Consider the following 23957-nt stretch of genomic DNA (forward strand, 5'->3'; position numbering starts at 1 on the left):
TGGTCCTGTGCAATGAGACAGGTAAAATTAGTGATCTTGTTGTTAGGGATCCTTTTGGAAAGAGTGATCACCGTATGATTAAGTTTCTCATACAAATGGAGGGTGCAATAGTTTGATCAAAAACCAGTGTATTATGCCTGAACAATGGAATGTTTAGGAGTTGGCTAGTGCAGCTATATGGTGGGACCGTTCAGGAACAGTGGAAGACTGTCAAGGTGATTTTTCACTGTGCTGAACAAAAGCATATTCCAGTTAAAAGGGTGGGGAGAGCCAGCCTTGGATAACAGGAAATAAAAGAAGGCATCAAACTAAAAGCTCGTGCATATAAAGTTGCTGAGAGTAATGGGAAACTGGAAGATTGGGAAACTTTAAATAGCATCAAAGAACCATTGAGCAAGTGATAAAGAAAGGGAAGATAGATCATGAAAATAAACTAGCACAAAATATAAAAACAGATAGTAAAAGTTTTTATAATTATGTAAAGCAGAAAAGGGTGGCGAAAGTGAACATAGTCCCTTGGAGAACGAGAAAGGGGGATTGATATTGGGTAATGAGGAATGATAGAGCTTTGAATGACTATTTTGTGTCAGTCTTCATGGCAGAGGACATGTTCAACATGTCAAAGAGAGATGTTCTGGATGCGATGATAGGTGGGGACCTTGATACAATAGCTATCTCTAAAGAGATAGTGCTGAGCAAATCTGTGGACCTGAAGATAGATAAGTCCTGATGGAATGCATCCCAGGGTACTGAAAGAAATGGCAGAAGTTATGGTAGAGGCTTTGATGATAATTTACCAAAATTCTCTGGACTCTGGGCAGGTCCCAGTGGATTGGAAGATGGGGAATGTCATGCCACTGTTCAAGAAAGGATGTAGGCAAAAGGCAGGTAATTATAGGCCAGTTAGTTTAACATCTGTAGCTGGGAAAATGCTTGAAGCTATCATTAAAGAAGAAATAGCGAGGCATCTGGAAAGAAATGGATCCATCAGACAGATGCAGCATGGATTCAGCAAAGGCAGGTCCTATTTGACAATCTTACTGGAGTTCTTTGAGGATATAATGAGCGTAGTGGACAGGTGGGAACAGATGGATGTTACTTGGATTTCCAGAAGGCATTCGATAAGCTGCAGCATAAAAGACTTAACCATAAGATAAGGATGCAGAGAGTTGGGGGTGATGTATTAGCATGGATAGAGGATTGGTTAACTAATTGAAAGCAGAGAGTTGGGATACAACATGTGTGTTTCTCTGGTTGGCAATCAGTGGTGAGCGGTGTGCTGCGGGGATTGGTGCTGGGCCCACAGCTGTTCACAATATACATTAACAATCTGGAAGAGGGGACCGAGTGTAGTGTATCTAAGTTTGCTGATGATACGAAATCGAGTGGAAAAGCAAATTGTGCAGAAGATATGGAGTGTCTTCAGAGAGATGTAGATAGGTTCAGTGAGTGGGCAAGGGTCTGGCAGATGGAGTACAATGTTGGTAAATGTGAGGTCATCCACTTTGGAAGGAAAAATGAAAGAGTGGTTTATTATTTAAGCGGTAAACAATTGCAGCATGCTGCTGTGCAGAGGGACTTGGGAGTGCTTGTGCATGAACCACAAAAGGTTGGTTTGCAGGTACAGCAGGTTATCAAGAAGGCAAATGGAATATTGGCCTTCACTGCTAGAGGGATTGAATTTAAGAGCAGGGAGGTTATGCTGTAACTGTGCCGAGGCTGCACCTGGAGTACTGCATGCAGTTCTGGTCTCCTTACTTGAAGAAGGATATACTGACTTTGGAGGCAATGCAGAGGAGATTCACCGCATTGATTCCAGAGATGAGGTGGTTAGACTATGAGGAGAGATAAAGTTGCCTGGGACTGTACTAGCTGGAATTCAGAAGAATGAGAGGAAATCTTATAGAAACATGTAAAATAATGAAAGATAGATGTGAGACTAGAACTAGGGGACATAGCCTCAAGATTCGGGGGAACAGATTTAAGATGGAGATGAGGAGGAACTGTTTTTCCCAGAGAGTGGCGAATCTGTGGAATTCTCTGCCCAATGAAGCAGTGAAGGCTACCTCAGGAAATATATTTAAGTCAAGGATAGATAGACTTTTGCATAGTAGGGAACTAAGGGTTATGGGGAAAAGGCAGGTAGGTGGAGATGAGTCCATGGCCAGATCAGCCATGATCTTATTGAATGGCAGAGCAGACTCGATGGGCCAGATGGCCGACTCCTGCAACTATTTCCTATGTTCTTATGAACATTCCAAGTTCTTGTTTTTTCAAGAAGGGTGGGGGAGGGATGCAGTGTTGTTCCTGTGCCACTCAGTTAGCCACCCCCAAATGGGAGGATTTCACATACTGTACATGCATAGCTATCAGTAAAGTTCAGTTGAATACCCTGCATGCTGGCGTCCTGGCGTGTGCTCTGCACCATCCCTAAATATCGAACACAACATCCATGAACTTATTTAAATGTGTTTTGAATGTTGTTATTGTTGGCACCCATTAGCATCTTGTTCAGAGAGTTCTTGGGTCATGCAGGACAGAAAGAGTTGCTTCAGCTATCAGGTCCATGCCAGCTACTGCACACCAAACCACACTTACTCCATCAGTCTGTAGCCTTCTCTCCCTAGGAGGTTCAAGTGCTGGTCTACCTGTTGTGAGAGTCTCAACTTCCACCATCCCCTCAGGGAGTGCATTCTAGATTCTACCAACCTGTCAACCAGTTGCAGATGACCAGCTCATTAACTAGTAACTCCTCTAACCTGATGTCAAGAATATCGATTTCTCCAGGTAGCTTTTTTTCCTTCCCCTCCACTCTTCTTCTGTTCCCCACTCTAGCCTCTTACCTCTTGTCACCAGCTTATCACCTCCCCCTGGGTCCCCTCCTCCTTCTCTTTCTCCTATGGTCCACTCTCCTCTCCTACCTGATTCCTTATTCTCCAGTGCTTTACCTTTCCCAATCACCTGGCTTCACCTATCACCTTCCAGCTATCCACCTTCCCCCCTCCCACCTTTTTATTCTGGTGTCTCCCCCCTTCCTTCTCATTCCTGAAGAAGAGTTTCAGCCTGAAATATCAACTGTTTGTTCATTTCCATAGATGCTATCTGAGCTCACCGAGTTCCTCCAATATTCTGCATGTTGCAACAAACACTCTCAGCTGGTTCATTCACAAAGGTCCAGGGCAGATCGGGAGGTTGCCTGGCCCTTTGTGTATATGCCTCATTCCACCAAGACCCTCATTTTTCTCCTTGAGTGCTGATTTTGTTTGGTCCAGTTTCCTTCTGTTGTCCTCAGTAGGTGTGAGCTCCAGGTCCGCAGCTTACAGTCTCTTGCTGGGAAACTGACACCTCGTCCTTCACTATTGGGAACTTTTCACTGACCACCCCCCCCCCCAACACACCTTCCATTAACCCCCCCCCCCCCACCACTCTCCAGCCCTTCACCTCGATTCTCCAACCTCCTCATTGAAATCCCTCAACACTGCAGTTAGTCCAGAAACCTCCTCAGATCTCAGAACATTATGTAAGAGCTGGCTACACAGTCCTCAGGACCTGTTTGTAACTTAACCAGAAGTTTAACGGTTTGGCATTACTTCACTGTCATTTTACTCAATACCTGTTAGGAAATCCGATATCCTGCTGCTCTTTCAGAATCAGAATCAGACTTTAATCGCCAAGTACCTGTGCACATACAAGAAATTTACTTCCAGCAGATGTTGTCTCTCTGCTCATAACAATAATCATGATAAATATAAATGAAAATATAGATTATACATACAAGTACATTCAATATCATATCCACTGATAAAAGACTCTTGAATGAAAAGTATGAACACTTGATATTGCAAACTATCTTGCTGTGGCACTTGCATGTTATGATCTACCTAAGGGTATGTCTACAGGGCCAGTGTTCTGTTCTGGGTGGCAGGGGTGGTATTTCCAGGAGACTCCCAGCCTCCCCAGTGGCCACGTCTGCACCAGGTACGTCGAGATGCAGCTCCTTAGAAACCATGCTAGGGAACTGAAGCTGCAGCTCGATGACCTTCGACTTGTTAGGGAGAGTGAGGAGGAGATAGACAGGAGCTACATGGAGGTAGTCGCCCCAGTGCTACAGGAGGCAAATAAATGGGTGACTGTCAAGAGAGGGAAGGGAGAACATCATTTAGTGGAGAGCACCCCATGACCATCCGTCTCAACTGTAAGTTCTCCACTGCCACACGACAGTGAGGATAGGAATAGAATGAGGTGGCAGATAAATGTGTGGCTGAAGAACTGGAGCAGAGACAGGGATTCAGATTTCTGGATCCACAATAAGGAGAATGTGGAGAGGATGTTTCCTGCGGTGGGGGTGTCCAGAACCGGAGGGCACAGTCTTAAAATTGAGAGGTGACCTTTTAGAACAGAAGTAAGGAGGAATATTTTTAACAGAAAGTAGTGAATCTGTGGAATGCTCTGCCACAGATAGCTGTGGAGGCCAAGGCCATCGGTATATTTAAAGCTCCATGATTGAACAAGTCATCAAAAGTTATGGCGAGAAGGCAGGTGTATGGGATTGAGTGGGATCTGAAATCAGCCATGATGGAATAGCCTAATTCTGCTCCTGTGGCTTATAGTCTTACGGTCTACCTGCACTGCACATTCTCTGTAATGATAGCATCACACACAAAATGTTGACGGAACGCAGCAGGCTAGGCAGCTTCTATGGAAGGGAATCCACAATTCATGTTTTGGGCCAATACCTTTCATGGGACTAGAAAGTCAGAGAGCTGAAGCCCAATTATGAAGGTGGGGAGAGGGGAAGATGTACAAGCTGGCAGGGGATCCATTAGACTAGGTGAGGGGGAGATGTGTGGATGGGAATAGCAGATGAGAAAGATACTGTGAGGAGAAGGAATGTACGGAGGAGTAACATCTGAAGTTCCATCTGGATGGTCTTCAACCTAATGGCATTAACAATGATTTCTCTAACTCCTTCTCTCTTTTTCCATTTTGATTACCCTCTTGCACTTACTCTTCTCTCCACCTGTCCATCAACTTTCTGGTACCCTTCCTCTCTGCCCTTCTTCTGTGCCCCACTGCCTCCTCCTATTATATTCTTTCTTCTTCTGCCCTTTACCTCTTCCACCTATCTCCTCCCAGCTTCTTACTTCATCCCTCTTCTCCATGCATCCACCTTCCCTCTCACCTAGTCTCACCTATCACCTGTCAGCTTGAACTCCTCCCCCCTCCTTCAATATTATTCTGCCTTCTGCCACCCCACTCCCCCCTCTTCTTCTTTCCTTTCCAGTCTTCCAGTCCACAGATGCTACCTGACCTGCAGATTTCCTCCAGTATTTTGTGTGTTAGAGTCATAGAAAACTACAGCACAGAAACAGATGCTTTGGCCCACCTAGTCCATACTGAACCATTTAACTTGCCTGGTCCACCTGCACCTGGACCATAGTTCTCCATACTCTTCCCAACCACGTATCTATCCATACGTCTCTTAAATATTAAAGTCAAAAGCACATCCACCACTTCTGCTGGCAGCTCATTCTGCATTCTCACCAGAGAAGTTCCTTTCATATTCCCCTAGAGATTTAACTTTTCACCATTAACCCATGACTTTTAGTTGTAGTCTCAACCAACCTCAGTGGAAAAAGCCTATCTATACCCCTCATAATTATGTAAACCTCTATGAAATCTCCGCTCAGTCTTCTATATTCTAGGGAAAAAAGAGTTCTAACCTATTCAATCGTTCCTTATAACTTAGGTCCTCCAGTCCCAGCAATATCCTTGAAAATTTTGTCTTTATTCTTACAATCTTAAGCACAACTTTCCTATAAGTAGGTGAGCAAAACTGCACACAATACTCCAAATTAAGCCTCACTAGAGTATTATAAAACTTAAGTATTACATCCCATCTCCTGTACTCAATGCTTTGACTTATGAAGGCCAATGTGCCATACACTTTCTTTACAACCCTGTCTATCTGTGATGCCACTTTTAATGGATTATGGACCTGTAATCACACATCTCTTTGATCTCCCACTCAATGTGTAAGACCTACCCTAGTTGGTGCTCTCAAACTTCACAATTGTTTGCATTAAATTTCATCTGCCAAATTTCAACCCATTTTTCCAGTTGGTCCAGATACCCCTTCGTGCTTTGATGATCTTCCTCGCTGTCCACTACATCCTCAATCTTGCTGACATCCATAAATTTGCAGATCTAGTTAAACACAGTATCATCCAGATTGTTGGTAGAGATGACAAACAATAAAAGACCCAGCACTGAACACTGTGGCACACTAGTCACAGGGCTCCAGACAGGGCTGCAACCATCCACAACCACTCTCTGACTTCTCCTGCAAAGCCAGGGTTTAATCCAATTTACTACATCATCTTGAATGCCAAGTGTGTTGCCTTTAAGGCATTTGTTTAGTTTATTATATTTTCGCTTTAGTAATTCGTTTGTTATCGTTTTCTAGTTAAAGTTGTTGAAAGTAAATTCGTTGTCTGTGATATATCGCAGCATGCGATGACGTCACACCCGGTTTCGCCGCGTCTTGTGGGAAAATATCTGTTTGGAGAAACAGGAAGGAGGGGGCTCACATGTGCAGGATCAGCACGAGAAAAGTTTTCTTTCTACACACTAGAAACATTAGTGAAGCAACGCCGTAAGTTCATGAGATAATCGATATGTTGAATTAAAAATGTTAACGCTGATTCTGTTAAAAGTAACGACGGTTGATAAAGTTTATGTTTTTTGTTATTTGAAGAGTTGCGGATAGTTTGTGTTGAAGTGTATTTAAAGCCAGTCGATGGCGTAGGTAGATTCTGACTGTATGTTGCATTTTAATGTCATAGTTGTAGTTTTACTTTTGCAAGTATTTATGATGTAAATGTGATGTAAAGAAGGAAACATATAATGTGTATTGTTTTATCAGCAGTTTTCACCGTACGTTAATGTGGAAGAGTGAACAGCAAATGGTTAATCTTACTGGGACCACCTCATTGATTGGTTTATGCTTGGTGTTTAGTTCAGAGTTCTTTTACACCTGTGCGAGAACACTACAGTGAAAAGGCGGCATTATCAGGTGTTTCAAGTGCTGCAATGACAACTCGATCCAGCATCAAGTCGTTGCCACCCAGCAACAGGGGCAGTAGGGCATCATCAAGTAAGGCTGCCCATGCAAGAACTAAGGCAGCAGTCACCAAGGTGCGAGCGTTGTACACCGAACAAGAAGCAAAATTGAAAAAAGAAGTGGCTGCCAGAGAAGCCAAAAGCCAAATGGAAAAGGTAAGGATAGAGTCAGAGTTAGAAGTGCTGACGCTACACCGAGAAGCAGAAGCTGCCAGGGTGGAAGCAGAGATAATAGAAAGTGCTGAAGAAATGCATGTTCTGGTTGACATAAAATCTACGTCAGAAAAGACCAGATTGGAACGCACAAACAACTATATCCGATCTCAAATGGACTTGAAGATTCGTTCTTCCTCTCCATACGTATATGCTAATGTCCCACCTCATGAGGAGACTCAGAGAGGCCCAATTGCATCACATCCATCCGAGGAAGACAATTTACCCTTGCAACTTGGACGAATTCAAGAATGTAAAGGCTGATGACAAATACTTCTCAAAACCAAACTTACCAGATTTGGTGAGAGGAGAGGCAAAGGCTGAATTCAGAACAGCAAATCCCATAACAAATGTACACCCTCAGTCATATACCCTCCGACATATTCCCCCAGCCAGCATGCCACTTGCAGTTGAACCCATGGCACAGTATTTAGCACGACGAGATCTCGTCACGTCAGGACTATACCAGTTTGACGATAAGCCTGAAAATTACCGTGCATGGTACTCCTCATTCACCAACGCTATCCACGGAGTCCAGCTCGGAGCAACCCAAGAGTTGGATCTTATGGCGAAATGGCTGGGAAAAGAATCATGCAAACAGGTGAGACGCATACGTTCAGTGTACATCAACAACCCCAAGCTAGCCTTATGCAAAGCATGGGAGAGACTTCGGGAGTGCTATGCGGCCACTGAAATTATTGAAACGGCACTATTCCGACGTCTGGAAAATTTTCCTAAGGTGTCAGTCAAGGACCACACTAAGTTAAGAGAGCTCGGAGATTTACTCATGGAGATTCAAGGCGCCAAAGAAGATGGCTATTTAACTGGTCTATCATACCTAGATACTTCATACAGGATTAGACCAATCATGGACAAACTTCCATTTGGGCTGCAGGAAAGGTGGGTGTCTGTTGGCTCAGAGTAAAAGGAAGAGAACGGTGGTCGATTTCCTTCCTTTGAGTATTTCACTAGGTTTCTGTGCAAGGAGGCGAAGAAGTGAAATGACCATAGCTTCATGAGTCCAGGTAGCAGTACAATTCACACCAAGCCAGTCAAATCCACTTTGAATAATTTCAACATTAAGAAACCTGTCTCAGTGCATAAAACTGAAGTCTTTACAACTAACAATGACCCTGGCAAGAATTGTCCATTGCATAACAAACCCCACCCCCTCAAAAATGCAGAACGTTAAGGAAAAAACCCCTTGAAGAGAGGATGGCCCATCTCAAGGAGAAAAAAATATGTTTTAAATGCTGTTCCTCTACCTCTCACCTTGCTAGAGAGTGTACGATCTCTGTGAAGTGCCCGGAATGTAATAGCACTAATCACAATTGGGCCATGCATTCCTGGCCCGTTACCGCAAACCGACAAAGCTCCTTCACCCTCACAACAGGACGGCGGGGAGGGAGAGGCTCACTCCAGGACAACTGTTGTCAGCTCGAGCTGCACAGAAGTTTGTGGTCAAGGTCAGTCAAGCCATTCTTGTTCAAAGATCTGCCTCACTAAGGTGTACCCTAAGGGAGCCAAAGACAAGGCCATCAAAGCCTATGTAATTCTGGATGACCAGAGCAATCGCTCACTAGTCAGACCAGAGTTCTTTGACTTGTTCAACATTGAGAGTAATCAGTTCCCATACTACCTTAGAACTTGCTCAGGCAGTGTGGAAACTTATGGAAGGAAGGCAGAAGGCTTCCAGCTCGAGTCCCTGGATGGTAAAGTTGTTATCTGTCTCCCTCCACTCTTAGAGTGCAATGAAATTTTGAATAACTGCACTGAGATCTCGACGCCAAGTGCAGTGCTACACCAGCCACATTTCCACCACATCGCCAAGCACATCCCAGAACTGGACCCAAAAGCAGAAATACTCCTGCTACTAGGAAGAGATGTTCTCCAGGTGCACAAGGTTAGGCAGCAGGTCAATGGACCACACGATGCCCCCTTTGCCCAACGCCTGGATCTGGGCTGGGTGGTGATAGGAGAGGTGTGCCTTGGCAATGTACACAAACCGACGGTTAACACACTCAAGACCAATGTGCTAGAGAGTGGCCGCCATTCAATTTTTCAACCCTGCACAAGTTTCATGTGTATCAAGGAAGCACGACAAGGCTTTGACAAATGTAAAGTAACCGACAAGACGCTGGGTCAGTCAGTCTTCGCTCAAACTGAGCATGATAATAAACTTGCTCCATCAGCACAAGACACCATTTTCTTAAAAATAATGGACACCAAGGTCTTCAGAGACAAAGCAACCAATTGGGTCGTCCCACTACCTTTCAGAGAACCATGCCAGCGCTTGCTAAACAACAAAGAGCAGGCAATCAAGCTGTTCACATCCTTGCAAAAAACCCTGAAAAGGAAACCTGAGATGCAGCAACAATACGTAGCATTTATGGAGAAGATCTTCGCTAATGGACATGCTGAAGTAGCACCGCCACTGAGGGAAGGCGGGGAGTGCTGGTACCTCCCAACGTTTGGGGTTTACCACCCACAAAAGTCCAATCAGATCAGGGTGGTCTTTGACTCCAGTGCTCAGTGCACTGGTATCTCCCTTAATGACGTGCTCCTTACAGGCCCCGACCTCAATAATACCCTTCTCGGGGTCCTGCTGGAAGGAGAAGGTCGCAATCTTAGCGGACATCCAGCAGATGTTCCATTGCTTCTTAGTACAGGAGGACCATTGCAATTTCCTCCATTTCTTATGGTACAAGGACAATGACATTAACAAGGAAGTCATTGAGTACTGGATGAAAGTCCACGTTTTTGGCAATAGTCCATCACCGGCCGTGGCCATCTATGGGCTGCGAAGAGCCATCAGAGAGGGTGCACAGGAACACGGCGATGACACCGTTAAGTTTGTAGAAAGGTACTTCTATGTCGATGACGGCTCGATATCACTACAGAAAGAAGATGAAGCAATCGATCTGCTCCGACGTACACAAGCTTCACTCGCAGAGTCAAAGCTCCGCTTGCATAAGTTCGCATCTAACTGTCAGGCAGTAATGGAGGCCTTTCCACATGATGACTGTGCTCCAGCAATTAAAGACCTAGATCTAGATGGAGAAACCATACCCACATAAAGGAGTTTGGGTCTCCTTTGGGAGATTACAACTGACACAATCACGTTCTCCGTGCCAACTGTGATCAAGCCATTCACCCGCCGTGGAGTTCCCTCCACTGTCAACAGTGTTTTCGATCCCTTGGGTCTACTGGCACCAGTTATGATCCAGGGAAGAGTACTTCTCAGAGAACTTACCTCTGAGCTCTCTGACTGGAATACCACCCTACCAGAAGACAAGCTAAGCAAATGGGAGGCTTGGAGAGATTCACTTCAAGATCTAAAACAGCTTCATATCTGACGTAGGTACACTGTGACCTCACCCACCGAGGCAGCGCACGCAGAATTGTGTGTTTTTTCGGATGTGTCTACCAAGGCCATCGGTGCTGTGGCTTACTTGAAAGTAGTCGGGAAGGATGGTCAAGTTGAAGTAGGATTTGTAACTGGTAAGGTGAAGCTCACTCCTCAGTCCGAGCCGACAATTCCAAGGCTTGAACTGTGCGCAGCTGTCCTGGCTGTGGAAATGGCGGATCTTATCCAGGACGAGCTAGACCTAGAGCTGGACGATATCAAGTTCTACACAGATAGCAAAGAAGTGCTTGGTTATATTTATAATGAATCAAAACGTTTCAACGTGTACGTTCATAATAGAGTTCAACGTATCCGCCTGTCTTCAAAGCCCGAACAATGGCATTATGTACGTACCGAGGATAACCCTGCAGACCACGCATCGAGATCCTTACCTGCATCCCATCTGGCTCAGACAGCCTGGTTCACCGGACCCCCCTTTCTGTATCAGCCACCAACAGAAAAAACTCAAATGAGTGAGACATTTGAGCTGATCGAACCCGAAAGAGACTTGGAGATTCGGCCGCAAATACAAGCAGGAGTCACCTACCTCAAAGAATCAATATGTACTAATGAATGCTTTCAGCGGTTCTCCACTTTGAATTCTTTAGTGAGAGGACTTGCGTTCCTCATTCACATGGCCAGAATCACTGCCACATTCCCTAGTAGGGATGGACATGGCAGGAAGGTTGAGTTGAAAACTTCTGACCAAGGTGTTGTGAAAACTTACCAAAGGCCAGTTACAGACATCGTTCTACTTCTACCTAAGGACTGATTTAGAGACTGAAGTTTTGAATTATGTTCATTGTGGTCAGACGGGGAGTGTGCTGCCTTTAAGGCATTTGTTTAGTTTATTATATTTTCGCTTTAGTAATTTGTTTTTTACCATTTTCTAGTTAAAGTTAAGATTGTTTAAAGTAAATTCGTTGTCTATGATATATCGCAGCATGCGATGACGTCACACCCGGTTTCGCCGCGTCTTGTGGGAAAATATCTGTTTGGAGAAACGGGAAGGAGGGGGCTCACATGTGCAGGATCAGCACGAGAAAAGTTTTCTTTCTACGCACTAGAAACATTAGTGAAGCAACGCCGTAAGTTCATGAGATAATCGATATGTTGAATTAAAAATGTTAACGCTGATTCTGTTAAAAGTAATGGCAGTTGATAAAGTTTATGTTTTTTGTTATTTAAAGAGTTGCGGATAGTTTGTGTTGAAGTGTATTTAAAGACAGTCGATGGCGTAGGTAGATTCTGACTGTATGTTGTATTTTAATGTCATAGTTGTTGTAGTTTTACTTTTGCAAGTATTTATGATGTAACTGTGATGTCAAGAAGGAAACATATATTTTGTATTGTTTTATCAACAGTTTTCACCATACGTTAATGTGGAAGAGTGAACAGTAAACAGTTAATCTTACTGGGACCACCTCATTGATTGGTTTATGCTTGGTGTTTAGTTCAGAGTTCTTTTACACCTGTGCGAGAACACTACACTGAGTGAGTGAACTCTCTTGACTAACTTCCCATGTAAGACCTTGACAAATGGCTTGCTGCTGTCCATGTAGACAACATCCACTGCCTTGCCTTCATCAACTTTCTTGGTAGCTTTCTCTTAAAACTCTTATAAGATTGGTTCGGCATGACCTACCATGCACAAAGCCATGCTGACTATCCCCAATCAGTCCCTGTCTATCCAAATATTCATGTATCTAGTCTCTTAGAATCGCTTTCAGTAATGTTCCTACTATTGATGTCAGACTCACCAGCCTATAATTTTCTAGTTTATTTTTAGAGCCTTTCTTAAACAACAGAAGAACACTGGCTAGCCTCCAATTCTCTGGTACCTCACTTTTTGGCCACAGGGTCTGAGGAAACACCTTGTCAGGCACTGCGGATTTATCTATCCTAATTTGTCTCAAGACAGCAAACATCTCCTGGTAATCTGTAATCTCTGTAATCTGTACAGGGTCCATGAAGTCGATGCTGCTTTGCCTCACTTGTATAAACTCTCTGTTCATCTCCTGAGTGAATACAGATGCACAATATCCATTTAAGATAGGTGGAAGGTCAGGTAATGTTGAGGAAGCAGGAAGTCTGCAGACAGATCGGGAGAATGGGCACAGAAGTGGCAAATAAAATATAGAGTAAGGAAATGAATGGTCATGCACTTTGGCAGAAGGAATAAAGGTGTGAACTATTTTATAAATGGAGAGAAAATTCTGAGGTGCAAAGGGATTTGGGAGTCCTCATGCAGGATTCTCTTAAGGTTAGCTTGCACGTTGAGTCAGCGATAAGGAAGACAAATGCAAAGTTAGCATTCATTTTGGGAGGAAAGTTAGGATGTAATTTTGAGGCTTTATAAGGCATTGGTCAGACCTGACTTGGAGTATTACAACAAGTTTTGGGCCCCTTATCTAAGAAAGGATGTGCTGGCACTGGAGAGAGGAGGGGTTCACAAGAATGATCCCAGGAATGAAAGGGTTAACATGTGAAGAGCATTTGATGCTTCTGGGCCTGTATTCACTGGAGTTTAGGGGAATGAGGAGGGGCCTCATTGAAACCTATCAAACATTGAAAGAACAGGATAGAGTGGATGTGGAGAGGATGTTTCCTATACTGGGGGAGTCTAGGAGCAGAAGACGCAGCCTCAGTGTTGAAGGACATCCATTTAGAATGGAGATGAGGAAAAATATCTTTAGCAAAGGCGTGGTGAATCTGTGGAATTCTTTGCCATAGGCAGCTGTGCAGGTCAAATCACTGGGTGTATTTAAGGCAGAGTTTAATAGACTCTTGATTAGTAGAGGGAGAAAGCAGGAGAATAGGTTAGGGAGGAACAATAAATTGGTTATGATGGAATGGTGGAGCAGACTCGATGGGCTGAATGGCCTATTTCTGCTCCTACGCCTTAAGGTCTTATGGTCTTCATAAGTGATGAGGTGTGGCTGGTGTCAGGGGGTTCAGTAGCCTCATGTCCTGGGGGAAGAAACTGATCCCCATCCTAACAGTGCTTGTCCTAATGCTATGATACCTCCTGCCTGACAGTAGGGGGTTGGACAGACAGGAGGGATCATTGACAATGGCTATCTCTGATACCTCCCTCCCATTTCTCAATCTCTCTGTCTCCATCTCTGGGTTCCATGCCGAAACATTTACAGTTTGTTCCCTTTCCCAGCTGGTCACTGCCCAGAGATGCTGCTCGACCTTCTTCCATTAGGCAACATGCGAAGCTTCAGGGGCCAGCATTTGCATTTACTTGTGTCTCTGGGAGCATTGATCAGCTGGCTTGCTTCCTCCGTGACTCAGACTACACTAAATGGGGAAAGGGGGAAACATCGAACATTGAACATACATTAGAAGATGAACATAAACCAATACATACAGTACAGGCCCTTTGGCCCACGATGTTGTGTTGGCCTACTTAAACTCCTGCATGATCAATCTACCCTTTCTCTCCTACACAGTCCATAACCCTCCACTTTGCCTACATCTGAGAGTCTCATAAAAGCTTTTATTGTATCAACCTCTACCACCTATGTCCAGCATTGTTCCAGGCACTGAGCACACCCTGCGAAAACGACAATCCTCTGATGTTTCCCCTACACTGTCCTCCACTCACCTTAAATGGATGTCTTCTGATGTTAGATTGTTGTCCTGTGAAAATAGTGCTGGCCGCCCACTCTGCCTCTCTCAATCTTATACACTTTGCCAAACACCTCACAATAATCCATACACACACAGAGGAGATGTTATTGGGTACAGCTGTTCACATGCTCGTTAATGCAAATATCTAATCACTCAATGCATAAAAGCTTGCAGGCATGATCAAGAGGTTCAGTTGCTGTTTAGACCAAACATCAGAATAGAGAAGAAATATGACTCAAATGACTTTGTCCGCGGAATGGACAGGTAGGTACATTTATTACTAAAGTAGGTAGAAATTATACAACCTTGAGATTCATCTGCTTACAGGCAGCCACAAAGCAAGAACTGGAAAGGACAAAATTTTAAAAAAGACCAATACCCAATGCCAGAAAACAAGAAAAAAACACACAAATAATGTAAGCAAAAAGCAAACAACAACATTCCAAACCAAATTGAGTCCACAGTCCTGAATCCTGGAGCAATCAGTGTAGGCCCATAGCCTCGGTCTCAGTTCATCATATAATGAGGCAAATCACCACAAAGCTCGCAGGAACAACTTGTGTGCTAGTCTCACAACCTCAGCACCACTGAGAGAGAAGTAAACATGGCTGAAGAGCAAGCGGAATTGGTCCAACCCTTGTCTCTGGTCCTGACACCTTGCCTTTCTGGTCTATCTGGCCTGGCGGTTAAATCATTCGAACACCAGTTGTGTTATGCCTCGGAGCCAGGCCCTGCCATATTGATACTCTCTGGGCCTAGACCTCACCACCCAGCCCAAGGCTGTTATTGACCTTTCCAAGTCAGCTCTGCACCTAGGACAATCCAGTTTCAACTCCAGTTTAGGTGGACGGGCTTCGAAACTCCTTCACCTCGACTCCTTACAGAATTGCTCGCTCCAACTCCATCTCTGTTAGCGACACCATCTCTGTATCCAAGACTTCTCAAACACGTTATACTCTGACTTTGCAATGCACCAGCATGGCTCATCCCTTGAGTCAGCTTCGCCTTTGCTTGCCACTTCATTGTTAGTTTACCACAATGTTCCTCATAAAAATTTTTGTTAATAATGTCTTAGTCAAATTTCTTGCCTTTTGAACTACCAGTAAGCTGTCACCAGTAGTGCCATCTTAAATTAGTTTGTTGGTGCTGGACATGGTGATTTGAATATCTCAGAAATTGATGTAGAGTTTACGTAGAAAGGTGTGCGAAAAACAGAGTAGAAGTTCTGTGGGTGAAAATGCTTTGTTAATGCTTCGTCAGAGAATAGCCACATTGGGTCATAGTTGATAAAAAGGCAACAGTAACTGAAATAACCTCACATTACAGCAGAAGACCACAAACGCCACATCCGCTGCTCTACTTTCAACAATCTGTTGTGTCACTTCCTTAAAGAATGTAATCAGGCTTGTGAGGCATGTCCTGCCCCTGATAAAGCATCAGCTTCCCCTCATAAGATTATGCTGACTATCACTAATCGGATTGTGCTTCTCCAAGTACTCAATAACCCTGTCCCTAAGAATGCTCCCCAATAGTTTGCCCACCACCCATTCACTGGTGAGTAATTTACAGGATCGCCCCAACAGAACAACATCTACTATCTTCCAAACCCCAGTAGCACTCCTGCGGCCAGGGAGAATGCAGAGACTGAGTAGTGATGAGGCACAAGGAAGAGATGAGGCCAAGTGAAGCAAGTGGGCAGGAACAGGATGGATAGACTACAATGCTGAGAAATGCAAAGCAATGCATTTTGTACAAGAGTCAGAATGATGTAACAAATAGTGAGGGTCTGGTGGTGTTGATGCCTATTGCTTTGTAGAGTCAATGAGAACTAAGAATGGGATTGGGAGGGACCAGGTTCAGGAGCTCCATCAGATTTTGGATAATTTCACTCACCTCAACTCTGAATGAGCCCACATCCTATGTACTCTACAATAGATATTATAACACAGATACTAGGCCCTTTAGCCCATCTAGTCCATGCCAACCAGTCCGGAGCCCACCTTCTGGGTCTTGCTCCGGTCCACGGATTTTGGACTCCGGGCCTTGCAGCCAGCCCTCCTGTCACACGGAGCCATTGGATCATCTTGGCTTAAGGAGGTACACCTGTTGCCTATTAGGGTGCAGGTGTTTATAAGGGGCTGGGGGACTGAGCCTAGTTGTGGGGTTGTCCTGCTGGCTCTGAATCATGTCTGTATATGCTCTATCTGGTTGGTCTTGTTACCCTGCTTCTCTCCTGTGTGCTGGTCCTGCTGTTCTGCCTTATTCTCCTTGCTTGTGCTGCCATGCTGTTGGTTGCCTTTCCCAAATTACCTGTGTTTCATGGTAGTCCTGCTGTTCACCCTGGACCCAGCTTCTTTCTGATCCCCTGCCTCTGTTGGGCAGGGCTGGCTGGACTGCCACTGCCTGGTGAGGGTTCTACCCCTTCCACCTATCTGACTTTTCCTACCTGTTGCCTCTGTTGGGCAGGTCTGGCTGGACTGCTGCCGCCTGGTGGGGGTTCTGCCCCTTCCTACCCATTGCCTCTGTTGGGCAGGTCTGGCTGGACTGCTGCTGCCTGGTGGGGGTTTCTGCCCTTTCCACCTATTGCTCCCTAAGGGTTGTGCCCTGCCCCTGCCCAGGTGTCTGTGACTGGCCCAAGCCTCTGTGCCTGCCTGGGAGGTGGCCCTGCCTGGGATCCATGTGGCCTGCCATGAGGGATCCTTCTGCCTGCCTCGTCTGGACTCTGGGATCCTTCTGCCTGCCTCGTCTGGACTCTGGGATCCTTCTGCCTGCCTCGTCTGGACTCTGGGATCCTCCTGCCTTACCCCTCACATGCCATGGCATCCCCATCCTGTCCTAGCCCTAGTACTTCAGTGTCTGTGTCCTGCATTTGGATCCAATCCTGCCCCCTGTTCCTGACACAAACCATTTCAGAAATTGTCGATCCTTTGGAATCTCCTGTCCATTCCCATCGACCTGCACCCAGACCATAGCCTTCCATGTTCCCATCCATTCAACTCCCCCTAAATGTTGAAATTGAGCTCATATGTACCACTTGTGCTAGCAGCTCATTACACACTCTCACCACCCTCTGAGTGATGGAGTTTCCCCTCATGTTCCCCTTAATTTTTTTTCCTTTTGCTCTTAACCCATGACCTCTTGTTGTAGCCCCATCCAACCCCAGTGGAAAAGAGCCTGCTTGCATTTACCCTGTCTATATTCCTCATAATTTGCACACCTCTACCAAATCTCCCCTCAATCTTCTACGTTCCATGGAATAAAGTCCTAACCTACTCAGTCTTTCCTTATAACATGGGTCCTCTAGTCCCAGCTACATCCTTGTAAACTTTCTCTGTACACTTTCAACCTTGTTTACATCTTCCCTGTAGATAGGTGACCAAACCTGCACACAATACTCAAAATTAGGCCTCACTAATGTCTCATGCAACTTCAATGTAACATCCCATCTCATATACTCAGCACTTTGATTTATGAAGGCTGATGTGACAAAAGCTTTCTGTATGATCCTATCTACCTGTGACAGCTCTTCCAATGAATTATGGACCTACATTTCCAGATCTGTTTGTTCTACGGCAGTCTTCAGTGCCCTACCACTCAATGAGTAAGACCTATCCTGGTTGGTCCTACCGAAGTGCAAAACCTTGTACTTCTCTGCATTAAATTCCATCTGCCATTTTTCAGTGCATTTTCCAGCTGGTCCAGATCCTGCAGCAAACTATGGTAGTCTTCCTCACTGTCCCAGTCTTGATGTAATCTGCTAATTGGCCGTTCGGGTTAACCACATTATCATCCAGATCATTGATATGGATGACAAATAACATGTTCTCAGTATTATTTATTTACTTTCCTTTCTATTTGCTTAGCGTGTCTTTTTTTGCACATTGGTTGTTTGTTGGTCTTTGATTGTCGATTTTCATTTATTCTGTTGTATTTCCTGCGAATGTCTGCATGAAAATAAATGACAAGGAAGTATATGGAGACACATACCTACTTTGATAATAAATCTACTTTGAAACGGTATTCAGGATCTGTGTAAAGAGTTATTATTGGAGTGGTATGAGGACTGTGTGAGACTGCACCTGGAATATTGTGTACAGTGTGCTTTCATGTATACGTGAGATTACGGGTCATTGCGACAAGCTGAGGAGAACGGATCAAGACTCCCCGTGCATGGACTCAGCTCACAGAGTTCGGGATCACTTTCGGAGAAGGCCCAATGCATGGAGACACTTCAGGCGATGGGTGGGGGTGGGTGAAAGGTGTGTGTCTTTACAAGTGTGGGAGTGACTCACAGATACATGCACCTATCCCCTTACCCGCACTCTGTGTGTCAGTGGCAGAGAGTCACAGATTCATATAACACAGGAAAAGCCCTTCAGCCCATCTAAACCATGGTGTCCATTGTCATGTACCCCTCAGGTTCATATTTTCCGTGGACTATCACCTTAAAATGTCGGGAGAATGAGACTGGCTTTTGGACACTGTTTGAGTTGTTATAGAGAGGGAGAGGGACAAAGCCTGCCTTGAAATGGTGTTTATACGAACTCTAAAGCTTGTTTTGAATATATAAGGACACTGCCTGCTTGGGAGTTCTTACAGAGAGAGAGCAACGAGCAGCTCGTGGGTTGTCGTGGTGACCGAGGGCAGCGTTATTTGATGGATGGCTGGTGTTCAGCATGCTTGGATAAATACAAGGTCAGCTGGTTGTTAGAGACACGCCAGAGACACAAGGAAGACACTGACACTGGCTGAGCTTTGTGTGCCCACGACAAAGGTGGGCTCTTTGCTCACAGTGTGGACAAAGGGGTAACTGGTGTATTTAACCCTTGCCTGGGTTGATAGCGGCACCATGTGAAAACCAGCATTCGTGGTTGTGTGGTCACAGTCAGTGACTTTGATAAGTTTCGGGAGCAGGAGGACAACATGGAAGATTTGACGGCATCGGCACTGGGAAAACAAAACATCTCCCTCTCTCTTCAACTCTACTCAACTCAAACTCCAGAACTGAACTGAACTTCACCCATCATTGTAAGACTGCATCATTTATCACCTGAGCTGAAGAAGTTTGGGGGAACTTTATTCACTCACTTATAATTGCACATTCTCTGCTAACCTGTTTGCCTTATCTTACTTTATATTACTTTATCATGTGGTTACTAATAAAATAGTGTTTATAATGGAAGAATTGGACTCCAGCTGCGTCCATTTCTGCTGGTCCTTTTTAACCCGTTATGAGGTACGTAGCACCATGAAATAAGCTTTGGGGGGGGGGGGGGGGGGTGTGTGTGTGTGTGTGTGTGTGTGTGTGTGTGTGTGTGTGTGTGTGTGTGTGTGTGTGTGTGACAGACACTTGGTCTGAAGAACCGTCTCTGAAAAGTATGATCAAGCACGGGGATGGTGGCAGTGGTCCAGAGGGACAGGCACACACAGGGGCAGTTGAGCAGCCAGTTTCACTGACTCAGGAAGTGTGGGTTATCTACTGATCCAGCACGGGGAGATACAAGCTGAATCTCAAGCACCGCTTTCTCGAATCCTACACTAATCCTATGTGTTTTCTAGCATTCCCAACAACTTCCCATCCTCTTCCATCCCTCACACCCCCAGGAGGGGCAATTTATATCAGTCAATTAGCCTATCACAGTGACGGACACTCCCTCCTCAGTGGACTCGCCCTTGATGTGTATCTGTGTTTCCCTTGTGTCCCTAGCCTTGTGTGTGTCCTCTGATCATCCACATTCTTCCGTGTGTGTGGCCCTTCATAACTCCCCACTGTCACACAGAAGCAGGCCCATCAGTCCACACCTCCTACATGCCCAACAACTCCCCTGATTCTTAGTGCAAAAAAAGTGTACAGCACAGTTACAGGCTGTTCAGCCCACAATGTGTTTGTCTAAAAGCCTGTATCACATCTGATTCCAGACCTAACCAGTTCCCCTCTACCACCACTCTCCTCCATCTAGCGGAATTAGTTCTTACTCTCAATAATTTCACCTTTGGCTCCTCCCACTTCCTCCAAACCAAAGGTAACCCTAACCCTAACCTGGACTATTCCTCTTCCCACCCTGTCTCTAGCAAAAATGCCATCCCCTTCTCACAATTCCTCCATCTCCGCCACATCTGCTCTCAGGATGAGGCTTTTCATTCCAGGATGAAGGAGATTATCTCCCTTTTTTAAACAAAGGGGCTTCCCTTCCTCCACTATCAACTCTGCCCTCATACACATCTCTCCCATTTCATGCACATCTGCTCTCACCCCAACCGCCCGCCACCTCACTTGGGATAGGGTTCCCCTTGTCCTCACCTACCACCCCACCAGCCTCCAGGTCCAAAGTATAATTCTCCATAACTTCCACCAACTCCAACGGGATCCCACTACCAAACACATCTTTCCCTCCCCACCCCCTTCTGCTCTCTGCAGGGATCGCTCCCTACGCGACTCCCTTGTCTATTCATCCTCCCATCCCTTCCCACCGATCTCCCTCCTGGCACTTATCCTTGCAAGCGGAACAAGTGCTACACCTGCCCTTACACTTCCTCCCTCACCACCATTCTGGGCCCCAGACAGTCCTTCCAGGTGAGGCGACACTTCACCTGGGAGTCGGCTGGTGTGGTACACTGTGTCCGGTGCTCTCGGTGTGGCCTTTTATATATTGGTGAGACCCGACACAGACTGGGAGACCGTTTTGCTGAACACCTACGCTCTGTCTGCCAGAGAAAGCAGGATCTCCCAGTGGCCACACATTTTAATTCCACATCCCATTCCCATTCTGATATGTCTATCCATGGCCTCCTCTATTGTCAAAATGAATCCAAACTCAGGTTGGAGGAACAACACCTTATATATCGGCTGGGTAGCCTGCAACCTGATGGCATGAACATTGACTTCTCTAATTTCCGTTAATGTCCCTCCTCCACTTCTTACCCCACCCTTTCTCTATTTATTTATTTATTTATTTGTTTGTTTGTTTGTTTGTTTGTTTGTTTGTTTGTTTGTCCATTTATCTATCTATCTATCTATCTATTTATTTATCTATCTATCTTCCCCCCACTCCTTTTTTTCTCTCTCTGCTCCTCTCACAATTACTCCTTACCTGCTCTCCATCTCCCTCTGGTGCTCCCTTCCCCCTTTCTTTCTCCCTAGGCCTCCCGTCCCATGATCCTTTCCCTTCTCCAGCTCTGTATCCCTTTTGCCAATCAACTTTTCAGCTCTCAGCTTCATCCCACCCCCTCCGGTCTACTATCATTTTGCATTTCTCCACCCCCCCCCCCCCCCACTTTCAAATCTCTTACTACCTTTCCTTTCAGTTAGTCCTGACGAAGGGTCTTGGCCCGAAATGTCGACAGTGCTTCTCCCTATAGATGCTGCCTGGCCTGCTGCGTTCCATCAGTATTTTGTGTGTGTTGCTTGAATTTCCAGCATCTGCAGATTTTGTTGTGTTTGTGCTTCCACCATCAACTTTGGCAGCCTGTTTCAGACACAAACCACTCACTGTGAGAAAAAAACTTGATGCACACATCTCCTTTAAACTTGCCCCTCTCACCATAAATGCTGTGCCTCTGGTATTAGATATTTCACCTTGGGAACAAGACTGCTACCTCTGCCTCTGAAAATTCCATCAGACCAGACCTCCCCTTGGCTTCTGCCACCGGAGAAAACAGCCAAAGTCTGTCCAAACTTGGGAATGAGATTCCCGGGTGGTATGTTGCCTCTTGCATGCCAGGATCCGGGCTATTTCTGATCAAGTCCTCAGCATGATAAAGCTGTATCCTCTGGTATTAGACTGAGTGGCTAATACCTATGCCTCGCAGAATCATACAAGCTCTATCAGATCTCCCCCGAGCCTCTGCCACTCCAGAGAAAACAACACAAGTTTGTTCAAACTCTTCTGAAAGTATATGCCTTCGAACCCAGGCTGGATCCCGGTGAACTCCTCTATAACTCCCACGTCCTGGTAATGGGAGGGGAGGGGTGCGGTGACCAGAAGTATGCACTAAGTGTGACCTGACCCAGAGTTTTCTACAGCTGCAACATAACCTTCTTATTCTTATACTCAATGCACTGGCCTGTGAGGTCAAGTATGTCATTCACCTTCTTCACCATGCCATCGACTTGTGTCGATGAGGTCCTCCTGTAAACCATTCCCTGCCACCAATCATCACAGACAGAGAATTTACCCTAACCACTTGACAAACCAGCACTAATCTCATAATCACCAGAAAATCTGCAGTTGATGGAAATTCAAGCACCGCACACAAAATGCGGGTAGAGTGCAGCAAGCCAGGCAGCATCTATACGAAGAGGTACAGTCGACGTTTTGGGCCGAGACCCATCGTCAGGAATAACTGGAAGAAGAGATTTGAAAGTGGGAGGGGGAGGGGAGATCTGAAATGATAGGAGAAGACCGGAGGAGGAGGGATGAAACTGAGAGCTGGAAAGGTGATTGGCAAAAGGGAGAGGGGAGAAGGGAGAGGATCATGGGATGGGAGGCCTAGGGAGAAAGAAAGGGGCAGGGGAGCACCAGAGGGAGATGGAGAGCAGGCAAAATGTTCATTTTCTGCACATTCATGTGCCTATCAAAGAACCTCTTATACACCTCTGTCTCCACCACTACACATTCCAAACATCTACCACTCTGTGTGAAAAACCTTGTCTCATATATCTTCTTTGAAATGATCCCCTCTCACCTGAAATACATGCACTCTGGCATTAGACGTCTTGATCCTGGGAAAAGCTGTCCGCTCTAGCTTTGCTCCTCATGACTTTCTAATCCTCTTTCAGATCTCCCCTCAGCCTCCACCGCTCCAGAAGAACAACCCAAGTTTGTCCAACCTCTCCTTGGCCTCTAAACCAGGCAGCATCTCGGTAAACTTCCCCTGCAGTCTCTCTAAAATCTCCACATCCTTCCCATAATGAGGAAATGGGAACTGAATGCAATACTGTTAACTAGAGTTTTTAAAAACTGCAGCATAACTTCCTGACTCTTTAACTTGATGCCTCAACTAATGATGCCAAACATGCCACATGCCTTCATTACCGTGCTATTAACCTCTACAGCCACTTTCAGAAAACTATGGACTTGGACCCCAAGATCCCTCTGAACATCAACACCATTAAGGGTTCTGCCATTAACTGCATACTTCCCCTTTAAGTTTAATTTCTCAAAGTGCAACACCTCACACTTTCCTGGATTAAACCACCTATTTCTCCAGAAGTATCTTCAACTGATCTAAATTTCATTGTATCCATTGGCAACCTTCTACACTATCTCCAATGCCAGCAATCTTCATATCATCTGCAAACTTAATAACCTATGCATATATGTTTTCATTTTTTTCCACCTATCAAATGCATCAGAGGTTCTAGTATGGATCCCTGTGGAACACCATGAGTCACAGACCTCCACCATCCTCTGCCTTCTAGAGGCAAGCTTATTTTGAATCGAAGAGCAAAGTCACTGTGGATCACATGCAATTTAATTTTCTGGATGAGCCTCCCATGAATGACCTCCTCAAATGCCTTACATATGACAACATCCACAGCCCTACCTTCCTCACCTCCTCGAAAAATTCTATCAAG

General features: G+C 45.3%; 1 protein-coding gene across 1 annotated transcript in view; it reads right to left on the reverse strand.

The window, feature by feature from the left end:
• The window catches only part of LOC132396888 (lysophosphatidic acid receptor 6-like), a 55677-nt gene extending 32473 nt beyond the window's left edge, over window positions 1-23204 (reverse strand). The window contains exon 1 of the mRNA XM_059974927.1: window positions 23066-23204. The gene's annotated coding sequence lies outside the window, so the exon portion shown is untranslated. The remainder of the gene's footprint in view (window positions 1-23065) is intronic.
• Between the last annotated feature and the right edge of the window lie 753 nt (window positions 23205-23957).

This window comes from Hypanus sabinus, chromosome 7 (assembly GCF_030144855.1).
Source record: "Hypanus sabinus isolate sHypSab1 chromosome 7, sHypSab1.hap1, whole genome shotgun sequence".
NCBI lineage: Eukaryota > Metazoa > Chordata > Chondrichthyes > Myliobatiformes > Dasyatidae > Hypanus > Hypanus sabinus.